This window comes from Rhineura floridana, chromosome 11 (genome assembly GCF_030035675.1).
Source record: "Rhineura floridana isolate rRhiFlo1 chromosome 11, rRhiFlo1.hap2, whole genome shotgun sequence".
In the NCBI taxonomy this organism is placed as follows: domain Eukaryota; kingdom Metazoa; phylum Chordata; class Lepidosauria; order Squamata; family Rhineuridae; genus Rhineura; species Rhineura floridana.
The window spans coordinates 10,797,487-10,814,661 of record NC_084490.1 but is presented as its reverse complement, the minus strand read 5'-3'; the positions used below and the strand labels follow the sequence as shown (position 1 = coordinate 10,814,661).

Sequence of the window (17,175 nt, the reverse complement as noted above, 5' to 3'; positions counted from 1 at the left end):
CTGGGCCTGGTAGCAAACGGGCAGCCATAATTTGTTGAAATTAATTAGAAATCAGCCATGTTCACAGAGTACCTGTAATCCTATTACTGACTTTGCCCCATACTCTGACCTTCATTTTCTGCAGTTTATAAGTAAAAAAAAGCCTAGCTGATTTTTAATTAATTTAAGAAATTTAGCATTGAAGTAAATGATAAAGGCAGGCATGCTCAGTAAGACCCAACTGTCAGCATTCTAAAAGCCAGACTCACAGATGCTTGGTTTGGCTAATCAGGGGGGCATGCCCACACCAGACCTTTATTTCACTTTAGACAGTCATGGCTTCCCTCAAAGATTCCTGGGAAGTGTCATTTGTGAAGAGTGCTGAGAGGGGACTCCCATTCCCCTGACAAATCTCCAGTGGCCAGAGTGGTTTAACAGTTTAATAAGTTGGAAAAACCCTGAAAAACAATGATACTGCTCACAATATTTTCCTTTTGGAAAGAAAAGGGGCTTTCCCTCTGCCCAGTGCCCAGCCACCCAATCTCCCCTCCCCTCCCCTCCTCCTTCCTCCCTGCTCCTACTTTTCTTATCCTTTCCTCCCCCTCTGCCACCCCCCAGATCAGTTTCACCTATCCTATACATGATTGCACAGGAGTAAATCCCACCGAACACAAAAGGCATGCAAATGATAGAACCTGCCCTCCCTTCCTCCTCCCTTCCATCCCCTCCCTTATGCCCCTTCCCTTTTCCCTTCCTTCCTCCCTCCCCTCTCCTTCCAATCCCCTCCTTCCCCCTCCCACTCCTTCTGCTCCCCTCTCCCCTCTCCCCGCTTCCCTCTCCTCTCATCTCCCCTCTCTTGGGGGGGGGACATTCTCTGAATTAATGGAAAAGGAAGTGCAGTGGCTGGGGATGTTTCTGAGCATCCTTGCTTTTGTCTTATAGACGATTCTAAGAAGAGCCTGCTGGATCAGGCCAGTGACCCATCTAGTCCAGCATCCTGTTCTCACAGTGGCCAACCAGGTGCCTGGGGGAAGCCCGCAAGCAGGACCCGAGTGCAAGAACACTCTCCCCTCCTGAGGCTTCCGGCAACTGGTTTTCAGAAGCATGCTGCCTCTGACTAGGGTGGCAGAGCACAGCCATCATGGCTAGTAGCCATTGATAGCCCTGTCCTCCATGAATTGGTCTAATCTTCTTTTAAAGCCATCCAAGCTGGTGGCCATTACTGCATCTTGTGGGAGCAAATGCCATAGTTTAACTATGCGCTGAGTAAAGAAGTACTTCCTTTTGTCTGTCCTGAATCTTCCAACATTCAGCTTCTTTGAATGTCCACGAGTTCTAGTATTATGAGAGAGGGAGAAGAACTTTTCTCTATCCACTTTCTCAATGCCATGCATAATTTTATACACTTCTATCATGTCTCCTCTGACCCGCCTTTTCTCTAAACTAAAAAACCCCAAATGCTGCAACCTTTCCTCATAAGGGAGTCGCTCCATCCCCTTGATCATTCTGGTTGCCCTCTGCTGAACCTTTTCCAACTCTATAATATCCTTTCTGAGATGAGGCGACCAGAACTGTACACAGTATTCCAAATGCGGCCGCACCATAGATTTATACATCGGCATTATGATATCGGCTGTTTTATTTTCAATACCTTTCCTAATTATTGCTAGCATGGAATTTGCCTTTTTCACAGCTGCCGCACACTGGGTCGACATTTTCATCGTGCTGTCCACCACAACCCCGAGGTCTCTCTCCTGGTCGGTCACCGCCAGTTCAGACCCCATGAGCGTATATGTGAAATTCAGATTTTTTGCTCCAATATGCATAATTTTACACTTGTTTATATTGAATTGCATTTACCATTTTTCCGCCCATTCACTCAGTTTGGAGAGGTCTTTTTGGAGCTCTTCGCAATCTCTCTTTGTTTTAACAACCCTGAACAATTTAGTGTCGTCAGCAAACTTGGACACTATAAATCATCTCTCTGGTAGTGTACACTTGTTGAGTGATACAGCTCAGATGTTGCGTACACAGCTGCACACACTGTACACTTGTATGTCCACATTTGAATAACTGTAGACACACATGAGGGACACAGATTGTACACTGCCTTGAATGCAACACGTGAGCACCTCAACACATACAGTTATGCATGTCTGAAGTCTGATATATGTCCAGCAGATTCCTGTGACAGCAAAGCGTGGACAGGCTGGAGAAATTAACAGAATTCTGTAAGAGCATCTCTGCTATTTGAGCCCAAGTCTGCATCTAGTCCACTGGCAGTAGCGGATGGTGTAGTGGGACACCACTACTTACCTGACCTCCGGGTGGTTCCATTGCTGCTGCTTACCAGCAGGGGAGTGGCAGCTATGACAACTTCACCACCGTTTTGTCCCTCCCCTCTAACTTCAGTGCAACTGACCAGACGTCAGGTGAATGGCAGTTGTACCTCCGAGGCAGAGCATCTGCCTTGCATGCTGAAGGTCCCAGGTTCAATCCCTGGCATCTCCGGGTAAGGCTGGGAGAGACCCCCTGTCTGAAACCCTGGAGAGCCACTGCCAGTCAGTGTAGACAACACTGAGCTAGATGGGCCAATTAGTCTGACTCAGCATAAGACAGTTTCCTATGCTGTTAAATTGACTGTACCAGACCTGAATTATTGAGAGAATCTTGAAAGCCACTTTGATAGTCTTTTGAAGCTATAAAGTGGGATATAACGGTTCCCCACAAAATAAACACATTTCTCATTATGCAGAAATGTTATCTCAATGGAAGTCACACTGAAGACTCTTACATAATTGTCACTTAAAATTTTGTTTCAGATAACACATGTAAGTAGAGATGCACGCAAACATACAAAATGCATTAAGTAAACTCTGCTATAATTATATACATATCAGTTACATGTGGATGAAGATATAAAACAAACTTCTCATACATAATTAGCAAAATAGTCCTTCTAGATTCAATCCACTGAGTTTTCTATGCTGAAATAAATACAAAGCAGATGACACAGTCTCAGTCTATCTTGTTTATATCACACTGAAATCATCCAGGCAGGCAGTTATAACTGATATAAACCCAATAGTTTTCAACAGGGGTGGTTAACAGCAGTTCAATGTCCTGATATGGCCCCCAAGCAAACTTTTCTGGCCCTCAAGGCTCTACTGATTTTGACATTGGGGGCAAAAAACCCAAACAAAACATTGCTAGGGTGGGTGGAGCCTAGCACCCTGGTAGAATGCAAACTGCCCCCTCCTGATCATCATTTGATGACAGGAGGGGGAGCTGCATGTGTACTTTTGTGGCTGTGTCCTATTGTGTGTGCATGAAGGTATACATGAGTGTGGGATAGCCATACTCACTTTTGCCTTTCCATCACTCACATGTAGCTCCCAGAGGATTGGCCAAGAATAACTGTAGTCCTTAGACCTCAATGAATGAATAAATAAATAACATGTTTAGGCATCCCTGTTTTATGATCAGTATTAACCACACTAATTGGCCAGCTAAATCAGGGATATACATGTTTACATTTGTTTATTTTTTCTGCTTATTAAATGCTCCTTGTTGTTCAGCTCAGGCTTCACTAAAATTATAAAGCATTTGGGGGAAAATATAAAGCCCAATAAGCCAGCACTGGAGGCCAACATGGAGAAGACCTCCACAGCCACCATGTGTTTCCCCTTGGTGCTCAAGTAACTTGGAATAAAGGTCAGCCAAACACTGCAGAAGACCAACATACTGAATGTAATAAACTTGGCTTCATTGAAACTAGCAGGTAACTTTCTGGCCAAGAAAGCCACTGTGAAGCTGACAATGGCCAGGAATCCCATAAAGCTCAGGACACAGTAGAACATTTTAGTTGACCCTTCGTTGCATTCCAGTACAATTTCTTCTGCCACTGAATGCATATCAAAATCTGGGAATGGTGGAAAGGTTGCCAACCACACAGTACAAATAGCAGCTGGAATCAGGGATCCGAAAGAAACAATAGAGTTGGCCAGTCTTTTCCCCACCCATTTCCTCATCCTGGATCCTGGCTTGGTGGCCATGAAAGCTAGAACCACAGTGATGGTTTTGGCCAAAACACAAGAAACTGCCACTGAGAAGATGATGCCAAAAGCAGTTTGTCGAAGGAGACATGTCAGTTTCTCAGGCTGGCCAATGAACAGCAGGGTGCAAAGGAAGGAGAGGAGGAGGGATATAAGGAGAGTGTAAGTGATGCTCTGATTGTTGGCCTTGACCATGGGAGTGTCCTGGTGCTTGATGAAAATTGCAAGCACCATAGCAGAGATGAAAGAAAAGGACAGAGCAAAAATAGCCAAAGTGATCCCTAATGGCTCTCCATAAGACAAAAAGCTCATATGTTTTGGAATGCATAAATCCTGGCCAAAGTTTGGATACTGATCTTCTGGACAGTGAAAACAATCATCCATATCTGAAAAAGATAATGCAGGTTTCTATATATGGAATTCTTGTGGGTGTTGTTGTTCTTGTTATTTACAGGAGCTCAAGGATCAATAAGTGATAAAGCACTAAAACATTTTTTAAAAATATTAAAAACAAAATATCTTTTAAAAAACAACTTTTAAAATGCAAATGTCTTTTAAAAACATTAAAAACAAAATATTTTGTCTTATTTATTTGTTTAACAAAATGTATATTCTGCTTAATTGTGAAAAACCTCTTCAGTGGTTTACAGATATCATCTTAAAAGCAATTCCAATACAGAGGAAGAATGGGATAAGGTCTCTGCCTAACAGGCTTGTTGAAAGAGGAAGATCTTCAGTAGGTGCTCAAAAGACAACAGAGATGGCACCTATCTAATGTTTAAGGGGAGGGAATTCCAAAGGGTAGGTGCCACAACACTAAAGGTCTGTTTTCTACATTGTGCTGAATGGACCTCCTGATGAGATAACATCAGAGCACAGTGATCAACTGGGTATGTAAGGGGTGAGACAGTCTTTCAGTTATTGTGGACCCAAGCTGTATAGGGTTTTATACACAAGAACCAGCACCTTGAACTTAGCCCATTAATTTGTATGGGTACTGTATTAATGCAATCATATATTAATACAGTAGGGCCCCACTCATACTGCGGATTACATTCCAGACCCCCGCCGAAAAGCGAAACCTGCCAAAAAGCAGAACTCCGTCAATAAAATGGCGCCCAAAGCCAGAAAAACGCTGTAAAAGCAGAACAAGCGCCGTATGAGTGGGGCCTTCCTCTAACTGAAAGCCGCCGTATTAGCAGAATGCTGAAAAGCAGGGCCCTACTGTATGACAAAGCTAGCTCAAAATCTGAACAACAATTTGCCTATTCTCCTACCATGATATTTACACTAATCCATACTGACAAAGAGACCAGGAGCCACCCAGATAATGGGGGATATGAAATCAACGAAAGTTCACCCCATCTCCAGTATCTCTTTGTAACTTGGAAATCACACACTAGGAGTTATAATTATCCCCATATTGTCAATCACACTTTTTTTGTTTCAGTCCACTGAGGAGCTAAACAAAAAGCACATATTTGTTTGTGACTACGGCAAATAATATTCTGCTATAACCGCCATCCCCCACTGGGATACATGAGCAACTTTTTAAGCATGAGGGAAATGAGTGTCTATGCAAGCTGGATGACAGCCATTATATCAGTCCATGCACAATATATCTTATTTGTGAACAACTTCCTTAAATGTTATGAAAATTACAGCCGATATATTTTATAAGTTACATCTCATACCCTTCTTATTTGAAATCTTCCCTTCTGGACATGGCAGGCAATCATAGCAGCAAAATGGCTTTTCTTCCTTCTTTGTCTTATGAAATCCCATACAACAATAGTCATTACACAGAGAAAGGGGGCATACCTGTCCATATATGAAAGCATACAATGTTTTAATGTTGCTTTAAAAATCACACTGGTCACTCTACATTTAAGAAATGGCTTTGTCATGTCTTGGCAACGCTTGTAGTATGCAATGACTGTAGGAATCATATTGTTCCCCATGCTCTGGTAACTTTCATGCTGAATTCCTCCTGCTAGGAGGAAGGGCGGGATATAAATCAAATAATAAATAAATAAATAAATTGTTGCAACATGCTCTGTATGATATTGTCATTAAAGATGACTCAGGAAATACAACTGGTTCCAGAATGCAGCAACCAGATTACCGACTGGGGTTCAATTCAGAACACACATAATCCTTGTTTTAAAACAGTTGCACTGGTGGCCAGTTTGTTTCCAAGACCAGTTCAAGGTGCTCACATGAGTGTTTAAAGGCTCATATCCTATTCCAAACTCTGTCCAGGAGGAATTTGACATACATCACCCATTTCTGCCAGTTAAGTTCCTAGGTCACGTAGGTTGCTAGGCTGATGACTAAACTGAACAAAGTTAGGAATTTGTGTCTCTCCTTGCTCTACCCTGCTCCTTCCATGCTTTTTTTTTTTTTAGACATATGCTGGCATAAATTGCACCAGCTTTTGTTCCACCGGCTATGCTAGGATGAGAGACTTGCTTTGGCTTATCCTGCTCAATCAGGGTGACTGTCTTATGCCACTGTAGCTCTGGGTTAGACCTAGTTTAGCCAGGAAAGCCCAAGTTCTGTTAAACCCAGATTCTCTCATTGTGGTGGATCTTGGGTTTGGATAGTGCTGTAAGCATGCATAGGATTATAGTCACAGAGGCAAGTTTGTGAAACTTGTAAAAATGTACATGACCCCTACCTGGTTAAACCTGCTGGGCCATACAATAACATCCTCAGAAATGGTGAGTGCTGCGTCTTGGAGATCCACTGTTTCCACCATTCCAACTTTTACTCTAAGAAAGGACTGATTTGGAAAAGTGATCCAGTTGATAATGTCAAATCCAGCTATTAATTCCCCACTTGAATCAAAGCAAACTGTCTCATCAGCACTGTTGTTAAATGAGAAACCTCTCAGATAGTGGTGGAGCTAAATTGGGAGGAAAAGGAATGTAGACTGGTATAAAATGGGGCACATTGTTCCTTAATATTATATGTCATATGATTCGTGGTGAAATATGGCGTACAACAACCTCCATCTGGTTCATGGTGAAATATGACCTACATCAACTTGGTGCCCTCCAAGCCTCATCCACTCTGGCACAGCTGCCTGAGCTGTTTCCAGCTACTTCTCCACAGTGGGTCTACACTGTTCTTCAACCTTGGATCCCCAGATGTTGTTGGACTACAATTCTTATCTTATTCAACCCAAGGTTGAAGGACATTGGACTATGCAGTCTAGAGCTGATTGTGACACACCCAAATACAATGAGGACTCTTCCACAAATGCACTCAGGATGTTACCTGCCATGGCTCTTCAACCAGGAGCTTTTGTCTCCCACAATCTGCCATTGTTCGGTGCTTGAATTTGGATGAACGCATAGACTGTAAAGCATGTGCCACTGCATAGACAGCATTGTAGATGCTATAGCTCTGGCCAGTCATACTGATTTCAAAAACATTCCCAGGGAGAGCTTCCACCTTCTCCTCCCCTGTGCAAGGTTCCCCAACCTTATCGTATAACTCAGAATTTGGTAACAAACAGCTAAACGCCTGTTCCCAGAAGTCCCTGATAAAACCATCATTTTTTTCTGATGTTGGGTGTCTGGTCTGCAAAAGCTTCCAGAACCCTAACAGTTCCTTTGTGTGAATTGCAAAGGATATTGCACCATGGAGGAAATGTATACCCCAATTTATTTGAAAGGGTAATGACGTGAACTCCATCTGGGCTGTCATGATCCAGACGTTTGTCTTTACAGGTAGATCCTCGCTTTCTGAAATCCGGAGCAATGCTCTTAAAACTATCATGGTCTGAACTTCACCATGCACAAGCACTGCATTGGCAGTGCTTCCCATGACAATTTTGGATGTTATGGTCATCTCTGCCACAATTTCCGTAATGTCGCTTGCAAAAGCTGTTGATGGGAATCTTTCTATGAAGTCAAAACAGATGCCATTCTCAGAAAACATGGGAAGCACATCATGTACAAACCTCTCTCCACTGTCATCATTCACAAAAAGCACCCCCATCCATGTCCACTGGAAGTGCTTCAGCAACTGGAGAATTCCTCTATATTGATGGTCCCCATTTGGAAACATCTGGTTAAAGAAAACTCTTTGGGCATTCATCACTGGGGCAGAACCATAGATGAGCTATTGAAAATAAGGGGTTTGGAAGAGATATTTCTAAAATATAGCAAGCATCTCTCTCTCTCTCTCTCTCTCTCTCCCTCTCCTTGCCAAATTGAAATGTCCCCAAATACTTTTTAGAGAGCATTTATGAACCAGGGAGCTTCATTTTTTTTTTATTTCTCTCTCTCTCTCCATTTTTGTGACTGATGGATATTCACATTCCATGAATATACTATGATACAATGGAACAAAAAGACTTAGGAAACATTATTTATTTATTTATTTATTATTTTATTTATATCCCGCCCTTCCTCCCAGCAGGAGCCCAGGGTGGCAAACAGAAATGCTAAAAACACTTTAAAACGCCATAAAAACAGACCTTAAAATACATTAAAACAAAACAACATTAAAAATATTTTTAAAATATGCCAATACAAGACAGTTGATTCTGTGGATGAACAACATGCAATAGAGGTGCCACAAGGGGTACAAGCATAGTAGCTTTGAGGCACTCCTGGACCTGAATATTCGGGTAAGGCACCAAACTATACCTATAGTCCTGCTTGCCTCTTCAACTCTCAGCAGTGTAGTGTTAAATGTACCAAGGCATGGAGACCACGTTCATATCAGTATAGACCAGAGCTTGGAAAAGTTACTTTTTTAGACTACAACTGCCATCAGCCCCGGCCAGCATGACCACTGTATTGGGCTGATGGGAGTTGTAGTTCAAAAAAGTAACTTTTCCAAGCTCTGGTATAGACAAATGGAATTATATGCATGAGCCCTATAGTTCAGTTATCGTTCTTCTCCGAACACACACACATCACATGTACAAATATGTTTGTGAAGTTCAGCTTACACATCCAGCAGGTTCAGGCAGGATCGGAGGTAATATGTCTTAGTTGTCGGAAATTGCTAGTGGAGACAGCGCTATTGCACTCAGGTCCTCCTTGTGGGCTTCTCACAGGCCTCTGATTGGCTGCTATGAAAACAGGATGCAGGACTAAATAGGGCTTGGCCTGATCCAGTAGGGCTCAGTGTGTGTTCTTCTTCAAGATTGCACCAGTAAAGATTGTAATTGGAAGATGCAGGGGGAAGGATTTTTGAATTTTTTCCACACTGGAGAAAAATATTATAAGAATATAGAAAAAGCTTGACTGGTTCAGGCCCAAAACCCATCTAATCCAGTATCCAGAGAGCAGGCAGATCCCTAAGGGAATCTTTCAAGCAGGACCTAAGTGCAACAGCACTTTCCCCACTTTTGACACCCCCCCCCAGTATTTGGTATTCAATGGAATATTGTCTCCAACAATGGAGGGGGAGCTTAACAATTGAGTGGTATTCAATGCTAGTCCTACTCAGAGTAGACTCATTGGACATGGCTAACTTAGGTCCATCAATTTCAATGGGTTTACTCTGAGTAGGATTTAATTGAATGCCCCCCATCGTGGCATGCTTCTATTGACAAGTCAGGGAGAAGGATAGAGAGGGACACTTGTCTTTGCTTTGCAAGCGTTGCAGCATTTTCCTAGTTAGGAATGGATAATGTCTTATGGATTGTTGAATGTTTTAGGCAGACTAGTTTTTAATTTGCCTGCTTACTTTTTAATGGCTGACCCTGATTGTAGATGATCATAATGATGATCTGCCTCCATAATCAGAAGTGGCGTGCTTCTAAGTACCAGTTGCTGGAAACCACAGGAGGGGAGAGTGATCTTGCACTCAGGTCCTGCTTGCAGGCTTCCCATGGACAACTGGTTGGCTGCTGTGAGAACAGGATGCTGGACTAGATGGGCCACTGGCCTCATCCATCAGGACTCTTCTTATGTTGTTATATTATTTACATTTATTAGTCCCTTGCCACCTGAAGGTCTCCAAGTAGCTTACAACAATATTAAAAACAAACAATAAATATACTATAAAAACAAAGCAATAAAACAACATCACCCCCCTGAAACCACAGGAAGCTTTGGTAGCATACTGATAGCTGACAACATCATCTCAGTCTATCGAATGTCTAGAGGTGAAAGGTAAGTCTTTACGTGGCACCAAAAAGATGTTAATGAAGGTGCTAGAGGACCTCACTGGGGAGCACACTTCACAAATGGGGAGTCACATCTTTGATGATAGTTGACTTTTATTGTTGTTTTAACATATTTTATTATGAATAAGTTGTTTTTGAATTATTTCTGTTTTATTTATATACCTATCGCCTGATTCATAAACCACTTTTCAGGGGGCAATTGGCCTTTCAAGGTGGTGTACAAAATGGCATAATTATTGTCATAAAGTACAATTATGATAATAACCACAATAAAACATCATGAAATAATCCAGTTGGAACCACATTACACCCCCTTTAAAAAGCCTTTAAAATACCAGGCACAATTACCCACAATTAGTATTCTTTTACTGGGAATGGCAGGATATAAATTTTCTAAAATATTTTCATGTATATATATACACACACATGCATGCACACACACATATACATAAATAAATGTTAAAAACTGGCTTTCCAACTGAAGTTAAGGTAGTTGTAGGGAATGGATTGATGTTTTGCAATCTCATCTGCATAATAAACAAAGGAAAAGTCATGTTTGTTTCATTTAGTTTTGTAAGTCAGAACCAATCAAAAGATTTATTTTCCTTATTTGGGATTTGGCTTTTAAGCAGCATGCAACATGAGCCTCTCTGTTTTAATCCTGGCACTTGATATCTTCCCAACCATAAAAACCTTTCTAACCACATAGTGGTGATGACCTATTATGGCAGGTTAGGGGAGAAATTTGATTCAGTTCACATCTGAAAGCAAACCTGCCTAATTTTCTCTTCCCAAAACTATCAGGAAAACAATCAAAATTTGCCCTCCTCCAAATTTTGCAATGCAGTTCTCCAGCCAAGTAATAGGTACAAAAATAAATAAGCTAGGACACAAAGTATGCATTAAAAAGCATATATTCACTAATAGGCAAAAAACCTTGCGGTTTAAGAATGTACCTCTAGCCAGCAGATACTTCTATCAAACTTTAAAAAGCAGGGAAATTGGGCAGTTATAGTAAATGCACCAAGAGAGCAGGAGACCTAGCCTCCTCTCTGAGATATTGTACTGCCCTACAAATTTGTCAAAATGCAAACACAATTTAGGTTGGTCTTTCATAGTCTAATCTACTTCCTGTGTAGCATGGAAGAATTTGGTAACGTGCCTTTGAGCATATGGTGAGTGGTGGCAACACCTGCAATCAGCCCAAATAACAGAAGCAAGACATGTGCTGTGCTGATCTTGTTTTAGCAGGGAGGAAGCAACAATATTAAAACAGTTAAAATTTGTTTTGCAATGGTGTATATTAGGCAAAAATGCATACAAACATATGTATTTGGAGAAATCTGCTGATTAACTTTAATGAGGACTTTTAAAAAAGGAAAGAAAAAGCAAACTGATGTGGAGAACTGATTGGGGAAATAACACACTAAGAGAAACTGAAATTGCCCCATATGTAGCCCACTTTTCTGTCTGCAGGGCTTACCTGGGGCATCTTGTAGAGGCTCAAGATGGTTGCCATATAGACACAGATGTTAGCATTTGGTCCCCCGATGACTGCTACTGGAATATTCTGCACATGACACTTGTAATTAGGGATGAATGTGCCCTGTGAGGAGAGAAGTTCCATTGAGGCAAGGTAGGTCCAGCTCGCACTGAAATGGCTATTGAAGATGTGGAAGCCAAGGGTAAGATTGGGCAAGATCCAGGGATTCTCATTCACCTCCTTGACTGCAAATTCCAAGGCTAGTATATGCTGGTAGCTGTGAGTTAGGTATCTACAATGAAAGTTACAGGCTCCTCTCAGCACATCTACTATAAACATCTCAATTCTGTGTACTTTTACTAAATGATCAAGCATATGGAGCAACTCTCCTATCAGTAATTATTACATCATTGGGGGCTGCTCAGTCTAGAAAAAAAAATATAATACCACATTCACACCATACATTTATTTAACTATTATTCCACTTTTACCGGGAAAAGCAGTCATGGCTTCCCTCAAAGTAAGCTGGAAACTAGTTTGTTAAGGGTGTAAATAGTTATTATGAGACCCCTATTCCCCTCATAGAGCCACAGTTCTCAGAGTTCCCTGGAAAGAGTGCTGAGTGTTAAACCACTCTGGCAATTGTAGCTCTGTGAGGATCCCCCAGCCAGGATGCTCAGTGATCAGGGATGATGGAAGTTTTAGTCAACAACATCTCAAGAGCACCACATTAGCTCTCCCTACTATATGCAATCTGTGTGCAAACCCATTCATTGCCAATTGGGTATGCAGTGCAAACCAGTCAATTTATAACCACCCAAAAACTACCATTTGAAACTGTAAATATAGTCTTGACCCAGTTCTTCAGAATACTTCCCTGTACTAGGGCAATAGATTAAATGATAGATTACAACAGTCTGCACATAATTCAGCTAATCAGAAAATTCTCTGTCTCTAAATCAGCTATTTTAATAGGTGCTGTGATATCACTCAGGCATAATGATGTACTACAACTACATTCACCATTTCCAAAGGCAGAAAGCTCCAGATTTACCATATAAATATTCACCATTTGTTGTGCAATACTTGGGATGACCTATACCCATACAGCATGAGTATGTTCCAGAATTAATGAGAAATAATAATACTAATAGTTGTAGTAATAGTAGCAAAAGTAATGGTAATGATTTATTTATTTATTTATTTTTAAAACTTATATACCGCCCGACTAGCAATAGCTCTCAGGGCGGTGAACATAGATACAATAAAATACAAAAACATCACTATTATTCTGCTCAACTAAAAACAATTGAGAATATTAACTAGACATATGATGTGGTCAACTCCTTACACAAGGTCTTCAAAGATATAATAAGAAGGCTCTTCTTTAAACTTTATTGGAATGCAAAATATATAGACTTGAGAAAAGATGCCACCAATTATGACGTCTCCTGACTGATAATACTTGTGAAGAATTTGAAGAGGAGTTCTGATGGAACAAAATGGAGCATTCTTTGTCACTGGAAGCAGCAATACTATTAGCAACACCATGAATAACACCATTGTGCATGAAAATCTTCCTTCTGGGCATCAGTTGATCTCCTTCCACATTGTCATTGTGATTAGATTATATTTGAGCAACAGAGTCTGCTTTCAATGGGGACTCATTCAGGTGATTTGGAACCCAAAGTACAGTGTGAAGTATGCACAGACCGCTGGAGCCCTGTTTGCCTCTTCCCCCAGCTTTGAATGGCACAGGAGATATTAATACATTCTTCAGTTTGTAGTTTTGTCAGTGAACACTGGAAGTCTGTAGGGAACTGGAGTAGAGGCAGAAGTAATTCTATCTGATTTGATAATTACAGGGTATGCAATCACCTTGTTATATCTTGTGACACTACAAGAAAAAAAACATGTTCACATCTCATCAGAAAGCATCTGTGGCTCTCTAAAGAGATAACAAATGACATACATGCTTTCAATGAAGTGGGTTTTTTCTTAAGGCCATAAGAAAAGTAAAGCCTTTAGGCCAGTATGATATCTCAGAAAGGAGCTCAGATCTCCTGCACCCCTGGTACATTCACTATAACTGCCCAATTTCCCTGCTTTTTAAAGTTTGATAGAAATATCTGTTGGCTATAACCACGTTTTTAAACTGCAAGGGTGTGGTTTTTTTGCCTATTAGTGAATTTCTCTGCTTTTTAATCTGGGAAGTAAGAAAAGTTTGTTGAGAATGGATTGATCATTTGCATGCTTATTGAGCTCAATGGGATGTACTCCCCTGCTATCATGCTTAGGATAGGTGAAACTGACCACAGGGGAAGAGGAGGGAAGAGAAGAAGGGCAGAGGAGAGGAGGGGATGGGAGCAGGCAGGAGTGGGAGGGGAAGATGGAGAAAGGCCGGTCTGATCATTTGCATGCTTATTGGGTTCAATGGGATTTATTCCCATGAAACCATGGTTAGGATAGGTAAAACTGACCATGAAGGAGGATGAGGGGAGAGGGGAGAGGAGGGGAGAGGGAAGGGGGGACAGGGGAGCAGAAGGAGTGGGAGGGGGAAGGAGGGGATTGTAAGGAGAGGGGAGGGAGGAAGGAAGGGAAAAGGGAAGGGGCATAAGGGAGGGGATAGAAGGGAGGACGAGGGGAGGGCAGGTTCGATCATTTGCATGCCTTTTGTGTTCGGTGGGATTTACTTCTGTGCAATCATGTATAGGATAGGTGAAACTGATCTGGGGGAGTAGCAGAGGGGGAGTAAAGGATAAGAAGAGTAGGAGCAGGGAGGAAGGAGGAGGGGGGGAGGGGGAGGGGATTGGGTGGCTGGGCAATGGGCAATGGGCAGAGGGAAAGCCCCTTTTCTTTCCAAAAGGAAAATATTGTGAGCAGTATCATTGTTTTTCAGGGTTTTTCCAACTTTTTAAACTGTTAAACCACTCTGGCCACTGGAGATTTGTCAGGGGAATGGGAGTCTCCTCTCAGCACTCTTCACAAATGACACTTCCCAGGAATCTTTGAGGGAAGCCATGACTGTCTAAAGTGAAATAAAGGTCTGGTGTGGGCATGCCCCCCTGATTAGCCAAACCAAGCATCTGTGAGTCTGGCTTTTAGAATGCTGACAGTTGGGTCTTACTGAGCATGCCTGCCCTTATCATTTACTTCAATGCTAAATTTCTTAAATTAATTAAAAATCAGCTAGGCTTTTTTTTACTTTTAAACTGCAGAAAATGAAGGTCAGAGTATGGGGCAAAGTCAGTAATAGGATTACAGGTACTCTGTGAACATGGCTGATTTCTAATTAATTTCAACAAATTATGGCTGCCCGTTTGCTACCAGGCCAAGTTCCAGGTTCCAGTTTTGGTCTACAAAGCCCTATATACCTCAGGACCAGGATACCTGAATGCCTGTCTTACCCTTTATATACCCAGTCCATCACTGTGCTCTGCAGGTGAGGGCCTCCTGCAGATACCATCTTATGAGAAGGTTCATTCTGCACAATATAGGAAATGGACCTTTAGTGTGGTGGCACCTACCCTGTGGAATTCCCTCCCCTTGAATATTAAGCAGGCGCCATCACTGCTATCTTTTTGGTGCCTTTTGAAGACTTTCCTCTTTCAACAAGCCTTTTAAGTTGAGACCTATCCCAGTCTTCATCTGTGTTAGAATTGTTTGTTAATATGTTTTTTAATAATGTTTTTAACCCTTTTTTAAAATATGTTTTTAAAGGGTTTTTAAAACAATGTTTTTAACGTCGTTTTGTTTTAATGTAATTTAAGGTCTGTTTTTATGATGTTTTAAAGTGTTTTTAGCGCTTCTGTTTGCCGCCCTGGACTCCTGCTGGGAGGAAGGGCGGGATATAAATCAAATAATAAATAAATAAATAAAAATGAGAACTCTGACAGAAAAAAGTCTGAAAGGGGTCTCTCTTTTTACACTTCGATTCTCTCTGACTGTTTGTGTATCACCATGAACATTTAGAGGGTTATAAAGCAAGCGTTTTTGAATTCAGGGCTATCAGTTCTGTAAGGTTTTGTTTTGAAATGAGCTTATGGGAAGCATCAGAATGTCATGGGAGTTATTTTCAATTTAACATTGTGGAATGCAAAAAATCCACTCTGGCTATAATATACAGCCACCCTTGTGGCTGTATAATTTATTTATTAAATATATATCACTTTCCATATGTTTGCCATGTATGATGTTTGTATCTCTTTGTGTTCCAGAAATTAGAGAAGTTTAAAGTTGCATTTCCCATTTTCAATAATAAACTATGTAGTGAAAGGATCTTCAAGAGTCAGCAGAATAGAAGTCTCCTCTCAGCACCCTTCACAAACTACATTTCCCAGGATTCTTTGGGGGAAGCCATGACTGTCTAAAGTGAAATAAAGGTCTGGTGTGGGTGTGGTCTCCTGATTAGCCAAGCCATGCTGCTGTGAGTCTGGCTTTTAGAACACAGATGATTGGTTCTTACTGAGCATGCCTGCATTATCATAGAGTCCAATGTTAAATTTATTAAATTAATTAAAAATCAGCATTTTTTTAAACATTTAAACTACAAGAAGATGTAGTTCAGAGTATGAGGCAAGGTCAGTAATAGGATTACAGGTACTCGGTGAACATGGTTGATTTTTAATTGATTCCAGGAAATCCTGAGACCACTGACAGAAAGAAGTCCAACAGGGGTCTGGATTTTTTTTCTTGTTACACTTTGAACTCTTGATTCTCTCTGACTGTTTTGTGTATTCCCATGAAAACTTAGATGGTAGTTAACCAAGTGTTTCTGAGTTCAGGACTATAAGTTTTGTCAGGTTTTGTTTTGAAAAGAGGTAAGGGGAATCAACAGAACGGCATGGGAGGTATTTTCAATTTAACATTGCGGAATGTGGAAAATCCATGCTGGCTCTTGTATACAGCAATTATTGTGGCTGTATAATTAGGGTTGCATTGTGACAGGTGGTACAGAAGTGATGAGAAACCTCTGGCTCATGGGCCTAATTCTGTGGAACTCTCTCAGGGCTGAGATCAGCTGAGGCCTATCTCAGTTGAACTTGCAGCGCTTGGTGAAGTCATTTTTTTATTTCAGCAGTAGTTATTTTTTCTATTTTTCTGATTAATTTTAACTCATTTATCTTTATTGTATCTTTTGTTACCTTATCGTACACCTCTTTGGAATGAAAGTGTTAAGCAGTACATAAATTGCTGGAATAAATCAATGGATATGAATTTCAAAGACAAAACAAAACACAATTGGATTCGACCTCTACAAGTAAATAACTAAAAACTGGTTCATCTATTGCATTGGTTCTTCATTCTGAAGGCCTCATTTTTCTGAAGGCCTTTTGCCACTGTGGACCATTACATGCTTACTACAATCCAATTGAGGACAGCTGAAGAAGAGTTCTGCTGACACAGGAAAAATATGTTTTCACCCTGAAAAGTCTCAGGGGGGCAATACCTCTGAACAGGTTATTTTTCCCCTTAAATCATCAAATGAAGTATGATTTCTTCCG

The 17,175-nt window shown here is 41.1% G+C and overlaps 1 protein-coding gene across 1 annotated transcript in view; it reads left to right on the top strand.

Annotated features, from left to right (window-relative positions):
- The window catches only part of LOC133367332 (vomeronasal type-2 receptor 26-like), a 68,887-nt gene that overhangs the window by 29,513 nt on the left and 22,199 nt on the right, over positions 1-17,175 (top strand). The gene's annotated exons all lie outside the window — the stretch shown is intronic.